We start from the raw sequence: 19,616 nt of genomic DNA, 5'->3' as shown, positions 1-19,616 counted from the left end.
TTGTTTACAAATCTCCCCTCTCCCCCCTCCGGTGAAGTGGTTGTTGACTGTGCCACAGGGATCATTTCTTTGTACTGTCTAACGTGTAAGCATCCACAGCCACATAAGGATGTACAAGTGTGGAGCTGTAGACAGTCCTAAACTCCAGTGACTATACAAGATGAGACCTGGAAATGGTGAGACAGTGTAGTCAGCATGACTGACAATGAAAGCAATGTACTATGACCAGCCCCTACAAAATCTTCACAGAATGAAGTAGGATTTCATGGAAAATAATGAGGAAACTTTGGAGGCATATATTTGAAAGACTTCCCCCAAGCATTGCAAACGGCACAAGAGGGAATGCAAATGTAACTAGTGAAAAATGGCAAATTACTTCTTTGGAAATTACTACTGCTTGTTGTGGCAGTAGTCCTGAATAGTTCTTCAATATGGTACTTGTAAAACAGTATTAGCTTACTTTCTGCAGATTGATTATCTCTTACAACATGTTTTTACTTACCTGAGTAGTATCCCACTCTCTGAACAGCTCCAATGGGTTCCATAATAGTGTCTGTTTGGGAGGATTTTATTCTGAGTATGAAACTCAATCTGGAGTTTCACAGCTTTAGGTTTTTTCCTTAGTAGAATTGTCAATGAGTAGGCCTCAATTTAAAAAAAAAAAAAAGTTCACTTCCAAAACTGACTTTCTGACAAAAGTAATGATGAAATGGATTTAATAAAGATGTGCCATAGCCAGCCACTTTGTTAACAAACAGAACAGTATTATTTCTACAGTAGAATGACACAACTGGTGAGGAAAGTCACACATCCAGCCATAACCAGTCAGTGTGTATTGGTGGCACAGTGGTACCCACTGAATATCTGCAATTGCTTCTCCCAAAAGATGGACCATCTGGCCACTGAGGAGAAATCTTTTGGTCCCAGACCAGTTATTCCGTGGCATGAATTTTTTTTTTTTTTTTTTTGGCAAGTGATGTGTTTTTTTGAGGAAGGTGGGAATGTACTCTTTGGCCCTCTTTGGCCCTACCTTCTCACCCTTGTCTTTCCTTGCTACTTCTTTTTTCCTTTTCTTTGGGGCTTCTACTGCTTCCCTTTCATTCCTTCCATTGTGGATTTGTCTGCCAGATTTAGCATCATGCAGCTAAAACCAAATCAATAAACCTAGCATGAACTAGCTGAGTAAACCTGGAGTAACTCTGACATTTCTATTTTGTCTTCCCTTGTCTTCTGCATTTCAGGAGTGCTGAGCTAGAACCATTAGGCTGTTTTGCACCAAACCTGAACATGAGCTTGTTCAGGGTCTCCATGTCATACTTTGCCCACTGTATCCTAAAGTACATATTCCTTTGGGGGGGGGGGTCTAAAAAGAAAAAAGAGACAAGAATTAGAGTAAATATTTCTGCAAGTTACAGATGAAAGTCTATATAAGGTATGGGGATCACATCCACAGATGTATAAACCCACATAGCTCTTTTGCTGAGCCATACAGAATTTTACTCAGTATTGGTTACAAACTAATTTATTGTGTCTGCCTCCTGGATTCTTTTTAGAGCTACAGATAACATAAAAGTTTTTTAAGCTCCTCTGTCTCTGCGCACCTTCAACCTTTATAAGTAAGGTGTTTCTCAGCAGAAATAAGGGAGACACACACAGAGAATTTCATTATAAGTAAATTTTATGTAAACTTGTGTTTATACTCAGGTTCTTTAGGAAGTTCTAATTATCATTTGTTTTTGTTGTTAATTGAGGAAACCTGATACCAGATCAGTTAGACTGCCTCTTAAATAAGTTGCTTTTTATAGTACTATAGTTTACATGCTACTTGCACGCTGCATAGCTAAATTTTTTTTCTTTAAAAAAAAGTTGCAGACTTGGTTATCAGAAAGGCAATCCAAAAAATCTCTTCCTAATGGCAGTGGATTTTGGTATACTCCAGACATCTTACTGATTCTGTTACTCTATTAAATGTATTTTCTGTACGCAGAACAGTTAGTTCTGTATACAATGCATCACATAAAGTATATGATGTGTTTTCACTAGAGATGGAATAAATTTTCAGTGACTTGATAGTATGTTTATTATATTCTAATAATATGACTTTTTGTACTTAATTTCCTTGTGATCAAGTTTGATTTGTTTGAATTCATCTTTGCAGTGCCATTTTATTACTAATGGTTAGAAATTTCTTATTAATAAATTGTTTTCCAGTGATTTGCATTTTTTGGGGGGGGCAGGGTTGTTTTTCTTGATTTTCTATGGATGGATAGATAAATTCTCTCAATGGCTACAATGTAAATTAAAAATAGTTACACTGAGATCAGTGGGTTATTACATGGAGGGGAAGGGTAGATTTCACCATGCCACACCACAGTTAAGAAAACACAATTCTGTTGTTACCAGAAGATGTTTTCCAACACATCTTTAACAAGAGGGAGGCTGTTCAGACCAATTTTAATTGGATGACTATTTCCTTCGGACTTGTTTGACAGATATATATTGGTTTGCTTTTATTTTTGTTTCTTCTTTTTTTTAAATATATAAGCAATATCATGCTTATATATGCCTGTTTTTCAATGATTTAGAGTAGTACAATCTGTAGGCCAGAATTATAAACCAAAATCACAAATATTTGAAAAATACTTCACAAACAATCTAATTACAGCATAGTTCCAGCCTTTTCCTGTAGGACTCCTCATCAGCAATATTCATAGAATATGTAAACACTTCACCTTAAGTAGGGAGGAAGCAATAATCCCTGGTCAATTGGTCCACAATCATCATTGCACTATAAACAGCTGGTAGTGAATAACTATCATCCTTACTGAGAATTGTAGCATGCACAGAACACAATGCTTGCCAACTGTTGTGTGCATCCCTTTGTTAAAATATAAAATAACCATTTTTCAGTTATAGTGATGTATGTGTGTGTTTATAAACAGTTTCTTAAATTAAAAAAGGAAAGAAAAATGTAAAAAGGAAATGGATTAAAGGTCAGTAAATATTCTGGCAACTCAATTTTAAAGGGAGACATGAAATAATTACTTGAGACATGGGAGGGAATAGCAAATCAGAAATAAGGCAATTATATCTATAGAAGTGGGAAAGTTTGAGAGAGTAAAAATAGCCAATGGTACCTGCAGAGTTGCAAGGAAAGAAGGGGGAAAAGTGAGATAAAATGCTATCTGTAAAAATAAAAATATTACTACTTTCTATTATAGATAGTAAAGAAAATAAAATATTATTATAAAACTATTTGATTGTTATTATGATGAAGTTATCCAACTAATTGCAAAACATTAGGCACCCAGTTCACCCAGACTAAGACATCTAGTGCTATTTGAGACTGTCAGGGCCCTGAGTACCCTAATAGGCTTTAATGGCTATGACAAGCCTCACCTGGGACCACCACCCACATCCCTACCCATGGGCCCGTTTCAGCTCAGGCCAGGGCACTAGTCTTGCTCTACCTGTGCTGCTCTTGTCCATATCCCCTTCTGGCTGAGCTCTGGTTCTGACTTGCCTTCGACTGGTGCTCACTGGGCTATTTGTATGATCTGTTACTGTCAGCACGTGGTTCTGCCCCTCTTGCTCAGGTACTGTTCTGTGTTGGGGAGGCACCACTTGTGCTGGGGTCACCCTTGGCTCCTGGTTTGTTCTCCCTTTGTGGAGTAGCCCTGCTCTTGCTGCTCACTGACAGAGATGTCCTAGTTACTGCTTGACCCATGCAGTTGTCTAAGATATGGCATCAGACCTACAGATGATCTGTGCCCTTTCATAGTAGTAGCTGGAGGCAAGATGGGATAACTGATGATATCTCAACTAGCACCAGATGCTGGTGTGGAAACAGTTGATTTGATGCCTAGCTGTGATGTGTTTCCAGAAAGTTCTGCCTTGAGACTGGTCACTGTTGTGATTGAATGCTTTCTATGTTCCTTAAGCAGAAATTTGGTCTTCATTTGAACATTGCCATTAATGGAGAGTTAAGTTCATTATTTTGTGTTTATGGCTTTTTGCAGGTGTCATATTTTCCATTTAAATATTTCTTCTCTTACAATTGGATCTATGTGGTTATTTTAATTGATTCAGAACTAACAGAGAAGAACATGGATTTATTTCACTGCACCAGTGGAAGACATTTAAGCAGAAGCAAAATATAGTTAAGGACAAAATTTGCTTCTGATATCAATTATCTACTGTGGAGCTGCATCACTTTTTTTTTTTTTTTTCCTTTTTTTAAACACTTAGTGGTCAAGGTTTTCATTTTGTTTCTTTTTTTGGGGGGGGGGTGTTATTTGGGATACTATATAAGTCTTTGATTTTTAGACTGATTCAGCAGAAGTGTCACAAAGGTGTATTTGAGATTTGCTTCTAGTTTATATTCTTCATGGACAATGAATGTGATAGGCAGGTCTTGGACTCTTGAGTGCTGCCTTTGCTTCATTTGCTGAAACGCTTTCTGTAAACCGATTAACTCAAGACAGGAAGTAGTTAAGATCATAAGTTTCCCCCGTTGTTCTTAGCCTTCTTGTTTCACTTAGCTTTTTTTAGCTAGGGTATTTATATCTTTCTTGTGGTGACAAATAGGGATTTCTCAAGCTAGTACATGTGCAACTACGTGTACATTTTTATCCCTTTCCATGAAGTGATAAAATACCTTGCGAAGAATTCAGTATTTCCCTATAATTACATTACATTTAATAGGTTGCTTTTCTTAGTTGTATGTGGTGCTGATGAGACTTAAGTGACAATGTTTCTCTTTATTGTTTTCCAGCAGTAAAATCAGCTTCAAATATGCCTTTCTAGTTCAATTTCACTTTCTTAAGAGGGGGATGAAAAAAAAGAAAAAAATTGGTTCTTATTACTAATGTCACTTACTTGGTACTTACTTCTGGATTTTGTCACAACCTCAAACCTAAGTCCAGCCACTTTGAAGAGTTGTTTATTGGCAGGGATTCCTCAACCATTCTAGGTAAGTAGTTATTATGCTCATATATGTGAAAGACTGTCTTTCTAGCAACCTATATTCTCTTGGAGGCAAAGCTCATTACTCCTTGACCAAATGTCCCTGAATCTGGAGGAAAAACTTTTCACACTCTCCATAAAAACACTTTACTCACTAGAACAGTACTATCATTAATCAACTCTTCCCTCTCCTGCCTATTCCTGCAGTCCTCAAGGACAGTAATAGTATGGTATTAAAGAATAAACACATCTATTTTTGAACACTTTCTAATGTATCTTCTTTTAAATCTCTTGTTTCTGTTGCCTTTCTCTATGCTCCATCCCATTTGCCTACATTTTTAAATTATGATGCCCAAAAGATAAATAAGCTGAAGTGTCATGGGAAATAAGGAGAGTAGAATAGCTAGCTTCTGCATCTTACATGAGGTGAACACTTTATGGGTCACAGAATGAGACTTGCTCACTTGTTTTTGAAATTTCATGCCACACAAATGGCATAATCTGTACATCTGAAACATTTGCTCTCCACTTAGAGCTAAGTCTTATTATAAACTACTGAAAAGGACTGAACCCAGAGCAGACCTCTGAAGAACCCTGTTTGATGTCAAACTGAGAAGACTTACCAAAGGATTGCCTGTGCATGATATTTTGATTAGTTTTTTGGGCCCGCTCTCTCTCTCTTTTTTTTTTTTTTAGCTGTGCACACAGCATATGATAATTTCATCTTCACCATGTTTTCCTAATTTCTTTGACAATGTCATGTAGAACAACTTATGACTTTCCCCCCCTTATCCACTTAGACTGTCAAAGAGGGAAATTCAATTGGCTTAATGCAGTTTGTTTCTAGTCACTTTGTTATTCTTTCAAGGCTTTGTAAATGGATTGTTTAATTTGTTCCAGTATCTTTCTGGATACTGAAATGAGGCTGACAGGTCTATAATTTTCTCATACTCTTTTTTTCCTCCTTAAAAAGTTAAACATGAAGTTTTGTATTCTATTGGCCTGCGATACATCATTTACACTCCAAGTCATGGGAAAAAATCACTAACGACTTGGAGACTGCTTTTACTGCCACTTCAAATTCTTGAGGAAGCCCTGGTTACATAGATACTTCCCTCTTATTCAAATATTGCTTAATCTCTCCATAAAAAGGTGAATGCTGGCTATAAATAACTATTTAAATTCTATTTTCAGTACTATGAATGACGATATATTATTGAGGAAGCAGAGACTAAGTATTAAAAAGTTGTAGGGAGGAAATAATTTAGAAATTAAGGGGTTACTAGCTCAATTAAATCCTAGGTCACAAAGGAGTTACAAGCTAAGGTCATATGCAAGAAGTTCTCTTTGCTTATTAAAAAAAAAAAAAAGCATTATTGGTCTAAGCCTTCTTTAAAAGTGGTACATTGGTCCTTAAATTCTTTAATAGTTATTTTAAGTTCAATGATAGATTTAGTTTTGCCTGCTTAGTTTGCCTTTGTCTGTATAGAATCAAGAGCTGGACTCTTACTCAAGAAGTATGCAAGCTGTGAATTTTTAGAATCACTTTGCACAATTTAGTCTAGGAAAACATGTCGAGAATATTGTACCTAATTAACCGAGAATTAAATAACATCTTGCAATTTGTATATAATTTCTTTACTGAATTAATTTCTGTAGGCTTTTGCCTACCTTCATAATGATTTTAAATCTAAAAGGATAAGATGCTTAATTTGAAATTCCAACTAATTAAAGGAATTCTGTATTTTATTGATTTCTTGTCAGAAGAGAACAATTTAAAAGCAAGCAAGATTACACTAGGGGAAGCAATAGCCCCTAGCATATTTGATAGTGTATTTCAGCATTTAGGTTTGAGGGTTTTATATGATTTTACCTAATGCATTATATTCTTACAGTTTTATCTAAGGTCTAACTGTGATCTAAATTTTGAAGTAAAAGGAACAAAACATAGGTTTCAAACACAAAAGAAAATCTTGTACAAAGTTAAAAAAAAGTATAAATAAATTAGAGATCCTACTCAATCTGATATATATTTTAAACACGTACTCATGATGATATTCTTAAAGGTCACAGTTTATCTCAAACTGCAAGTTACCTTTTAGATAAAAATGTTGATTATAATGAAAGTGATAGTAAGTGTAGTTTAAATTGTTCTTTTCTTTGAAAAGTGTCTCTTGCTCCCTCCTCTTTCTTGTTAATTGCTGTGTGCTAGCAGAAGAGAAGCCTCTGCTACAGCTGCATAATAGGTGACATATAGTAATACATTTTATAGACAATAGTAGTGAAACTGCTTTTATCATATACTTTGAAAATATGCTTCACAGGGCCAAATGCAGGCTTGACTCCCTATTCTTACAATGGAACTGTTACAGGCCAGACACAGGTCATCTGTAAACTGAACCTTTCACGGATATTTCTGAGAGGACGTTAATTCAGGTATCTGAAAAAACATGAATGCAAATGGCAGTCTTACACTCTTTGCATTTGCCCTAGCTGCAGGTAGAAAGCATATGTCCTACAAAATACATCAAAACTTCGGCAAAGTGAACTAAGTTTAGAATGTGGAACTTATGAATTGTATACCATAGACCTATTATTAAGTGATTTTAACATTTCTGTGCATTTTATAACAGTTACTAATCATAAGACCCACTTTCCAACCTAAAGGGAAAGTTATTAATTTTCACAAGTGAGGTATGCTAAAGTTACTTAAAGTAGGGCTGAGACTAGAATAGAAGATTTATAAATTAACAGAGCCTACTTTTTATTTTTTCAGCACAGAAAGCCTGATGAACATTCAGATCTGGAAACAGAGTTGGGTTTTTGTGTTTGCTTGGGGTTTTTTTTGTTTTTTAAAAGCAGCAAGCTCCAGTCTGAGATAAATTTTCCAGTCTGCGGCTGAAATCTCTTGTCCTAATTTGAAGCCTAGCTGTTTTGGACTAGGTGCTTGATCTAATGTTGGACTATTACCTATTTTGAGATGGGTGTTTCATGGACTATTTGAAATTGTTCTGATGCCATAACTTTTTGAAACAAAAAAAGACTTCTCTGTTTCCAGATAATTTTCTAGAGCATTTCATTTATCTATATCATCAAAGTAATCTTCCACTACAATAAAATATGAATGCAAACAGGCATTCTGTGCAAACCAACCATATTTACATGTTTTTTCATATGGAATTTTGTACATAGCTTTCAAGTTTTTCATCTCTCTATGCTAAGCACTGGGAATTTCAATGCATTTGTACTGATACACTTGTATTTCATAACTCAAAATGCTTCAGGTGTACCAACTTTCATATTTTGCATAAAAATGTAAAATAAATACAGAGGAGAATAGATATCTTCCTTTCAAAAAAAAAAAAAAAAAAAGTGCTTGGGGTACCTTGTGGCAGTAATGTTTGAAACTGAACAGCTGAGTTCCACACCAAGGCAGGGCCTTCTTGCTGCACGTGGCAATCCTGGTTTCATCCTATACACTGAGTTATATCCCAGCTACAGAAAAGGGGTAAGGTACTGTGCATCTCACAGTCCTGATCTGCATTTGAGGAGTTAGTGACCTTGAACAGACCCTGTCTGCTCTTTTGGGCCTTGTACTTGGTGCTTGAGAAGCCATTGTATTAGCATGACTAACCACTGTAAGTGAATCTTTTGGAGTGTCCCATGTTGGTCAGTGCTGCACACTGCTGGATGTTATGAGAGATGACATTCCAGCTTGCCAGGAGAAGAGCTATGATTTGCTTGTTATACAAAATAAAAGGCACCATGACATGGGATGAGGAAGGAAACTTTCCACAGACAGAATCTGTGCAGAGCACCGTAGGAAAATTCACCCAGCATCTGCCCAATACTACACAGAAGTGGGGTTCCCAGCACTTAAAGGGACATAAGATGTACTTGTTATCTATATTCCTCTCTTTAGTCTATCTTATTAAAACAGGCATTTTATTATGCCATTTGTCAGGCCTTTCTTTTTGAGATCCAGAAAGAACTCTGCTCCATCTCTCTCTTCCTCTACTTTCTCCCCCACCCTTGCTGCAAAACACTAGTCCCTGATTAAAATGGTGTCAAGGTGCAATAAGGCTATACTTGGATATTACGTTTGTAAGACACGCTATGGAGTGTTCCTGGGCAATAGTGCAGACTCTGCTTACTTGTTGATATAGGCCAGCAATGTTATGTATGGATTAGTCCAAGCTGACCCTGGGAAGGAGTGACCTACTGGCTTCTTTGGACTGGATAATGTCATTGACTTCTCTCTAGCTTCAGCCCTGTCCAGTCCTTCAATGAAGAGGTAGGAAACCTAGTGAGTCACTGTCTGCCTCTGCCTACAAGCTATTACCAAATCTCCCTCCCACGTAAACTCTTTGAGACATAATGTATTTATTATGGGATCCTAGCCCAGTGATATTTTTGCTATGAATATACAATGTAAGAGCTGCTGGTCTAGGTAAGGCAAATGTACACGAATAACTGAGGAGGGTCTTAGGAATGTTGTGAACTTTTGTTTTTACAAAATTTCTAGATGCATTTGCAAGACTATATTGATACTTAACTTTTTCTTAGTCCCTAAACCAAAATTAAATCAGCTGGTCCACAAATAGGTATGTACACTTGCCAGTGACAACTGAATGTATCATGCTATTTTGTGGTGTCACAATGCAGTTTTGTAAGAAGGATTTAGGTACTCTAACTTGTATAGAATGGTGGGAAACTGAATTCAGTTCAATGTGTGAAACTTTGATTTTATATATATAGCTTCCAAACTACTTTAAACTAAAAGTGTTATCTCATGTCACCTAAGTAACCAGAACCTGTTTCTACTAAAATGAATAGCAAAGTAGTTGTAAATATATTTAGATTTCTTTTTTGTTTAATTCCTTAGAAGAAATGCATAGGAAAATGTGACAGCTAAAACTATTTTAAGATGCCAAGGTTTTGTTTCTGTTTTACATTATTTTACATTGTATTTTTTTTAATTAAGCAATCAATGAAGGATACAGCCAATATGGTGTTTCTGCAAAAACAAAAATCTCATCTGTACAATGATTAGAATATAGATAGATGTTCCAGATGGTACACATGCAAAAAGAAGGCTAGCTGTATACCAGATGGTATTATGACCATACATAAAGCAACTGGATAATCATTGTAATATTGTGACATGTCATATTATATGAATAAATACTATGTTTTCCTGAGAAAAAGGTAAAATCATCAGTAAATTAAACTGCACAAGGCAGATGTGGCACTTATCCAGGAATTACAGTCCTAGAGGAACAGCAATATTGCAGTGGGAACTTAGAGGCTTTATTTCTTTAATTCATTCCCTTTATGAAAAAGAGGTAATTCTAATTTGTCTAAAGTATCCTTTACATAATTAATGTTACCATAAACAACTTTAAAGAATTTAGAATACTCTGTATTGCTAAAATGGAACCAATTTTTTTTGTTCCCCTCAAGAATACTCAACTTTTATAAACACTGCTATTCCTAAGATTTTTTTTATTATTGTTGTTATTATTTTTAATGTAATAGACATTTAGAAAAAACTTTGCAGTGAAACATCACAATTTCTGGTAAAGCATGACAATTCCTACAATAAGATACAAGATTAATACGACAAGAACTTTCTGGATGTTGTTTATATTAATAAAATATTTGACAACGTGGATATATTCCTAACTGTGAAAGTGGCCTGCACCATAACTAGAAAAAATATTCTTATACTGGCATAGTAAAGAATTCCTAGAGATAACGGGAATGTTTCTCTTTTTTTTTTTTTTTTTTTTTTTGTCTTCAACAACACACAGATTTTTTTCGCAAGCATCCAGTGCAGGAATATGTATATATATAAATTCAAGCATTGTGATCTACTATAGATGTTTTATCTATAGTTTCTCTATACAGTTATTTAAGGTTTCAAGATGGAAAATAAGAGAATTTCATAAAGGAACAAAACCAAGCAACAGCATTTTTTCCCTTTCTCTATATACGTATTAGAAGGAAAAAAACTTCTTCCAGGCTGTGTCCTATTTAACTTAGAAAGGCATTGTGCTCTTATACAGGAAATGCATCTCCTGTGTTTCTGAGAAAGTAGCCCTCTATAGTTGGCACAGTAAAGTTCCAGGTCTGTATGAAGAGTCCTTACTGATGAAGTAGGATGAGAAAGTGTTGAGCTCCAGTAGCAGTTCCTGGGATACAACACAGGCTTTTAATTCCCTTCTAAACAAGAAATGGCTTTGTCCTCTTGTCCTGTTTCTGAAAGGCAACTCCTGTGGACATTTCCAAAATCTTCCTGAAGGCCACCTTCTGCCTAAGAAACCTTGCATTTCCTAGGAAATCTCTAAAGCGATATTTCCTGCTGATAATGAATTACCCTAAAAGATTAGCCAGGGACTTGTCCTCCTTGTGTTTGAACTGAGCTGCTTCTGTGCTCTATTAAAGCCAAAGATCTATGACCAAGCTTTTGGGTATGATTTTGATGTTGTACCACAGTCTGGTCAAGTCTGAGGTACTTGATTTTGAACAAGTATTTTACCTGACACCTTTTGCCATGAAATGATGAGCCTCACCATCTTCAATACGGAAGAGTTTCAGATCAGGCTGATGCTGCAGTCTTCTGGCAGAGGGTGTGTGGAAAGTCATTGACAGGATAGCAAAAGTGGGGTGACATGCACTGTTATTAGCAAAACTGTGCTAGTATTTGTATAACTTCCTGTGCAAGAGGTGGAATGATTTTAATTACAGAAGTGCAGTGATGTCAGTACATGAGATATTGTGCTGGGTTTGGCTGGGATAGAGTTAATTTTCTTCACAGTAGCCAGTATGAGACTATGTTTTGGATTTGTGCTGAAAACAGTGTTGATAACACAGGGATGCTTTATTTACTGCTGAGCAGTGCTTACACAGAGCCAAGGCCTTTTCTGCTTCTCACCCCACCCCACCAGCGAGTAGGCTGGGGGGGCACAAGAAGATGGGAGGGGACAGAGCTGGGGCAGCTGATCCCAACTGACCAAAGGGATATTCCAGACCATATGACGTCATGCTCAGCACATAAAGGTGGAGAAAGGAGGAAGTGGGGCATGTTCGGAGTGATGATGTTTGTCTTTCCAAGTAACCATTATGCGTGATGGAGCCCTGCTGTCCTCGAGATGGCTGAACACCTGCCTGCCCATGGGAAGTGGTGAATGAATTCCTTGGTTTGCTTTGCTTGCGTGCATGGCTTTTGCTTTACTTATTAAACTGTCTTTATCTCAACCCATGAGTTCTCTCATTTACACTCTTCCGATTCCCTCCCCCATCCCATGGCAGGGAGACTGAGCAAGCGGCTATGTGGGGCTTAGTTGCTGGCTGGGGTTAAACCACGACAGATATATACTAGGAACATGCTGCTGGTGTAGTATGAGAACATAATTTAAACTGTAAAATTTTTCCAGTATAAACATAGATTCAGACCTAGCTGAACAGTTTCTCCTGAGTGAAAAGACAAATCACTTGTTTATATTTGAATTAGGTCATTCTGGTAATCTGGGAGTTTGAGTCAAAAATGGATGTCTCTAGTATTAGTTCATAAGAATGAAGTTGTAAAAGTAAAAAATTAATGCACCAAATATGTTTTTGTTTGTTGAAGGACCTGACAGCCATTGTAGGAAAACATTTACATGTTTATTAGACATATCATAGTATATAATTTGTTAATAACCCTGCAAGGAAGTTGGTTATATTTGTTGCAGGGGAGCACTGGGGTGAAGGCTACTTTTGTTACTGAATCCTAGCCATATACTTGGGGCCCATCAACAAAGTGTTTTTAAAAGCAAATAAACAAACAAGAAAAACCCCAAACCAACCAATTTCTGCCCCCTCCCCAAACTCTCAAAATAGATAGTGACAGATCTTTGGGCTGGAAGGAACAGCTACACCATCCAGTCTGATCTTTGTATATCACTTATAACATTGAATAGAACACTTCCATTGATAAAAGCAACTTGTCTGGATAACATCTATGCTCCAGAAGAATGTGCAGTTGTGAACTGAAGACCTCTGGAGCCATGAGAATCCTTTGCTTTCTTAAGCAGCTTATTCTGATAACATATTTATTACAGGCCTAGTTTAAAAAAAAAAAAAATTCCAATTTCTCAGCTGAATTGTCTGTTTTCAAGTGCTTATTCTTGCTATCCCTTTCCTCACTGCGTCTGCTTTCTGTACTGTCTTCTAAGGATAATTGCATGCAGTACATGAGTCACCTATCTTTCTTTTGAAGCTGAAAAGAAGCTCAGTTTCTAATATTACTCATTGTTAGGAATTGTCTCCTCATCTCAAAACCTTATTTCTAGACTCCTGATCTTTGTTTGAATGGTCTACTTCACAAATTGTTCCATCTCACTTTGCATGACTTTTTCTATCCCCAGTTGCCTTTCTCATGGTTTCTAGCATCTACTGATGTTTTCAGGAATGATTCCTCATCCTGACTTGATGAATAATGTGGATCTAATATTGACCTGTGTGGAACACTCTTAAAATGCATATAACCCTAGCATCAGGGAAAGGGGTTTTGATTCATAGTGTTTTTCTCCAACATCTATAACCATTGCCTTTATGGATATAGAAGCCTGCTATGCTTTTTAACAGTTAAAATAGTTGCACAGATAGCATAACTTCCAGTAATAGTTACCATGTTTTTGTACTGTCAGAGCATGGAGTTAAAAGATGAGTGTCACATAAAAAGTGGAAATAGTTCAGCCCAGGTTTTAGTCTCAGTTATTTCATGCTGCTTTTACATTCAGGTATGTTATGTCCAAGGTACCTGGTATGTTCAGATGTTTTCAAAGTCTAAATTCACCAAAAGAAGCACAAATAATAGAATGTATAAATAGCTCTATTTGTTAATGCTAGTGTTTCTTTTGTGCAGAAAGATAATTTTTGTAATTTCACTACAGCTACTTATTACTAGTAACTTCTAGATGTTTGCAAGTAGGAATGATACATTCATTAAGATATCAAAATGAAACATATCTGTTTCCTGGGCCAGTGACTTGCCTGTGGAAATGCTTGTAATATACCTGCTGATTCATTATCTGGTAGTTCAGAGTTGATGCAGAGTTGACATACACAGGCATGCAAAATTCTATTGAACACTGCTGATGTTTTGAATGTGGATCTAAAGGAGAAAAGATATGGTTTGTCAAGTACCAGAATGGAGCTAAAATGCAATGGGAGACTTTTGGTATACGATAGAAACAGTACTCATCGATGTACTGAGGGAGAGCTATAGGCATGATAACAACAGCCAGGGAATAACCATGTTTCTTTTCCTGCTGTATGAATACAGCTCTCTAGCATGGAGATCATCTACTTTGGACACATGATAAAATCTTGGATATGTACACAAGGAGAAAGATATATCTGTATATGAGTTATACCTCAAGGAATTATGCCTCAGCTTTGCTGAGTTCCATGATGTAAACACCCATATGCTGTAGCCCAACAGACATAAGATTCAAGAAACATTCATTTGATGTGAACATGTTATTTGAAGTTAGGAAAAGAATAAACAAAACCTAATTAGTGAAGAGTAATAGAGAATAGATCATTTGAAAGAATTTGAATTCAATTTGAAAGAATAGCAATGAAAGATGGAAAAAGTTGACCAAATACTTCTCCATAAATATTAGATAAATAGATGTACTTGCCCATCACCTATGATGATAGCATCTTAGTGCTTTGTGTACTTAGAGAAAATGCCATGTTACTGTACACTGGTACTTGCTCCTTCTGTACTTTCACTGATATCCACCAGAAAAACAACAACTTTGTTTTGCTTAGGTCCACAGGCAAAAAAAAAAAATCCTGGCCTTCAAAACTGTAGTCTCACCTTGTTGAGATTTTCTGTTTCCTTGCTTCTGCCCACTTCCCTTTGACTACAAGCATTGACAATATGCTACATTTTTATCTTGGCTCCCTTTACATCTAGGGCATAGTAAACTCTCCCGAGCAAAAGTTCAGATCTTCAAAGAGGAAAGAACCATTCTTGGTTTAGTTTGAGTTGTTGCTCAATGTATTTGTTACTGTATTTAATGCAGTTATACGTGAATTCTTTATTCTTTTTGGACAAAAATAAAAATGAAAATTTTATTAAAAGTGTCTTCTAGCTAAATGGTTTATATATGTGCAACTTAACTCAATGCTAATATTTCACTAAATTTCCTGGATGGACCTGGTGGAAAGGATTATAAACGGTATAGATCTGTAAACAGGATTATAAACAGTACAGAACAGTATAGAGAAAAGATATGATTTGTCAGAAAAGGATGTGAATTAAAGATTTAATGTAAAATGGTGATAGTTAGCAAGAGGTTTCCAGAAGCAGTAGAAAAATTACCTACAGAGAGAGATTTTTAAAGATTCTTTAGAAATACATTTAATATTGAGCTACTATCTAAAGAATGACTCACAAACTGAAGTATGGTATTGTTAAGTGAAAAAAAACCCCAATCTGAATATTACCCAGAGTCAGTTTACTCTGGAGCCACAGGTCGGTTGTCATTCTTTATCGCAGAGGAAAAATGTACTGGAAATTCAGCAGAGGATATTCAAGCCATAATGAGTGTTAGACAGCACAGTTTGTTTTGGGTGTTCTTTTGGTCTGGGTTTTTTTGCTTGCTTTGGTTTTTGTTTTGGCTTGTTAAAAAACCCGAAAGATATTATGAAAAATATCCACCTCATGGTTTTGGTTGCCCTTGTGATCTCTCCAACAATGCCATATTGGGTGATTTATCCCACTTTAAATGAAGTTATAGTGCATCAGAGATGATAACCAGGAGACACCTTTACACTATAAAGTAATTAGCACTACCCCCATTTCCCCCCCTCCTTGGTGAACAGGGGTTTTCCATTATGAGAGCAGAGGAGTAGTTAGCTGTTCCTCGGCTAGCACAGCTGGGCTTTGCAGGCCCTGGAGGGAAAGGATCTAATTTCCAAACTGGGCAGCTGCACATCATTCTTAAGAATAATTTAGCAGTTTTTTCCTCATTTAAACTGAGCGGGCTCCAGAGTTTACTGAGACACTCAAACTGAGGACAGTTGTAATTTCTGTGTGTATGAACACATATCAGACAATTTAGGACTCCCTCAATTCCTAATTGAATCGCCAGTGCCAGTTTAAGAACAGTGAGTGCAATGTACTGTTAGCATAAGATAATCAGTCAGTCACTTACTGTAGTGAAGTGTGGTCTCAATGAGTAATATGATGGGAGCTGCGCTATAGTACTCTATTGTAAAGGGGACAACGGAGTATCAGCCAATGGAAATTTTTTAAACTATTTTTGTGGAAGTTTAACCTCAACGTTTTTCTTTCAGTCAAATACTTGTAAAGCAAAACATTTAAGTTCCTCCTAAATAAGTCACTTGAAATAATTAGAGGGGGCATATTTCTTCTAAGCTATGGAGTAGTTAAAGTCTTAAGGTCTTACAAAAAGAAAAAAATAATTACTTACATAGAATAAGCTTGGCATTTACAAAACTCCTTGTAAATAGTTGTGAATTGAGAGACTTGTCAGAGTGACATTTTTTTTTCCTTCTGAACAGTTTATTTCAATAAACTGGTGTTTTCATATGAAACCAAATGTTTTCTTCCTTACCAAGATTGTGTGAATCTCAAATCGAGGTCCATGAACCTTACTTTTTTTCTCAGATGTAAACTGATGGCATAAGCATTTAGGAGTAGTCCAATTTCTAGGATCTTCTACAGACTCTGCCACTATTGTACCAGATTTGTCTAGAGTAAAACATAGGTATTCTGCTCTTGGCCAAAGCTTAAATTTACTAGTCCTGCTTTTGTCACTAACTGATGTCTGATGGAGACACGTGGTATGTATATTAGTTTATTCTATCAGTCAAGATTTATAGGCATATCTTACCTGTCTTGAGAACCTCCCAATATATGTAAGCGATTTGAAAAAAGAGAAATTTTGGTAGTTATTAAAAATTATATGGTATTAAGAAAAATTAAAATTATTGCAATATTTACCAAACCTCATTAGCTAAATAAGATGAGGAAGAGACCCATCTCAATTCTCTTTGTAGACATCAAGTGAGGAGAAGATTGCTTAATTGGGAGATGCACCAAAACCCCAAGAAGTTAAAACTCAACTTCTTTTTAAAAACAGTGATTTAACTATTTTTAAAATGTACTAGCAGAAGAGAATTATTTATATTTTCCTGTCACTTTAGTTTAAACTCATTGACTTGCAACCACTACAAGTTTCCTAATGCATTTGTGCCCCCCCCCAAAGTATCTAGACAATATAAAATAAATGACTCATATAATTACCAGAAGGTGACCATTAGAAATCCAGAATGGGGTTTTTTTCATCAACACTTCTATTTTGAGGTCATTTAGACACTACTACAATACTGATGATTTTAACTTCTGAAACAACTGTGTTCCTAACTATTCTTCTAAGCAGTGCATTTTGAGGTGTCTTCAACTTTGTTGAAAATATTACTGTAAAAAACTATTTTCTGAAGCATCAGATGAGTGGTTAATGTTTAGAAAAAAAATCCCTCCCAGCTTTATGTAGTTCTGAATTAATTATAAACTTTTGAAATAATCTCCTCTTTCAGTCAAAGGTTCTGTGTAGGATACAAATAATGGGGTTTCTATCAAAAAAAGACAAATATGAAAACCTATGTGTTCCAAGAAGAAAGTATTTTTATTCCAGAGATTGTGTACACACACTTAGTAGAAAAAATACCAATAGAATGTTCATTTAGGAAATTTCATTTCCTAAAATGAAATCAATGACACATAAGATTGTCTTTTGTACACAGTTAAGTAAGTTGTAAGCTTTAGCAGGTCTGTTAGCAAGAAGAGGTGCATTAGGGTAAACAATGTGTGATTTTTTTTTTTTTTTTCTTATTTTTCTTTTTTCTCATTGAGAAACCATTGTACTAGAGAGTCACAGGTGAAAGTGGAACAAAAATAGAAAAAGAAGGCATAGGTCTTGACTATATAAGTACTTTAGGAGAATTGCAATGCCTTAAGCAAGTATCTTGGGGTCATCATGGTCCACCGCAGTACAGCAGTTCTTGGGTAGCCATAGGACTGACTGTAAGTACGGTATATTATAGAAGCCAATATATCTGTTCTTGAAGGTATCTTCTGTGTAAGACTTAGCATATTCTGTAAAGCTATGTGATTCAGAGGTCTTCAGTACTTCTTCAACAGTACTACAATGAGAACTTCTTACAAGATTTGGTAATCCTTCAACCTGTGTGCCTGCTAGAATTGAGGGCAAGCTCCTTTTTCTTTCCTTTTGAAGTTTGTTCAGATTTTTCTTTGCGAAGGAACACAGGAAACCTCTCACGTTTTTTTTAAGATATGTTTCTCTGCATAAGTGATATTGGTGACTTCTGTGAGTTATTGTTTTGATATGAGTAGCTTAAACCCAGCAAGAACTGTGTATGAATGTGTACAGATCAGGGGGCTGGGGAAAGGGATATAATTACTTGCTTTTAAGATATAGGTTAATTATTACAGATTTCTTAGTAACTGTTATACTCATAAACACTTGTATGCATCCTCAGGAAACACACTCAAGAATGAAAAGCTTCAAGAGCAATGGTGGTAGGCAATAAACACTTGGTAATTTTAAGCATCCAATATGTGTGCTCATGCACAAACATACATGCACAAGCATTTAATTTTGAACGTGCATTTGCCAGTCATTGCCCTACAAAATGAAATCCTATGGATTGTATCTAAAAGGCGAGGTAAAGAGTAATTTTCAGGTTCTGTAACTAAAGACTACTTGCTCTTTCTCTGCAGCTCTAGTTCAGTGAGAGTTTAACTGAAAGCTTCTGGAGAGGCTCTCAGATGAGTGAATCATAAGGATTCAATCTCTTTAAGGCCTCTGGAAGAACTGTGAAGAAATATTTAAGCAGCATGACCCTGCAAAAAGTCTACATGTATGTAACAGAAACATGTTGTAGTGTTATATCTCACAGATATGAGCTTTATTAAGCCGGTGGGGTTTTTTAACTTTCTACAAAAACACAGGAGCAGAAAAAAACCCTGACCTTTTGTTTGTAGGGGATGGAAGAGGAATGGGAGGCAAGGAAAAAAATGATGTGGCTTTAGGGGTTTTGTGTTTGGGGTTTTTTTAATTGCATGTAAATATTTCCCTGAACATTTGAAAAATCTCATAATGATTTATGGGGGTTTTCTGTATCCCAAACATGTTGGGTTACAGTCTCTTTTGAGCTATCCTTACTAGGTGTGAAGGCAGAGAAAAGGAAAGGAATTTGAAAAACACTTACATAAAAAAGAAACAATAGAATCTTTCTTTTTCTTTTCTAACATGGAAAAAAACCGGTTAAGTTTTCTGTGTACATTTCCCCTTTGTTTTGGTCATATAATATTGGGCAGCTGAAAGATTATTTTATTTTCTTTTTCTCTATTAGATGTCTTTTAACACATGGCCCACCCAGGAAAAAGTAATTAAATTCCACCTCACTGTTATTTTTTTATTGCAAGGAACTAGTATTTGTTTAAAAAAGTTTGGGTTACCTAACCGTATTCCAACAACCAAATATAATGAACTGACTTCGCTGAGAATTTGTTCTGAGGACACAGAATCCTTTAACAACTG

Source organism: Haliaeetus albicilla, chromosome 6 (assembly GCF_947461875.1).
Source record: "Haliaeetus albicilla chromosome 6, bHalAlb1.1, whole genome shotgun sequence".
In the NCBI taxonomy this organism is placed as follows: Eukaryota; Metazoa; Chordata; class Aves; order Accipitriformes; family Accipitridae; genus Haliaeetus; species Haliaeetus albicilla.
Note: the sequence above shows the minus strand (reverse complement) of the source record.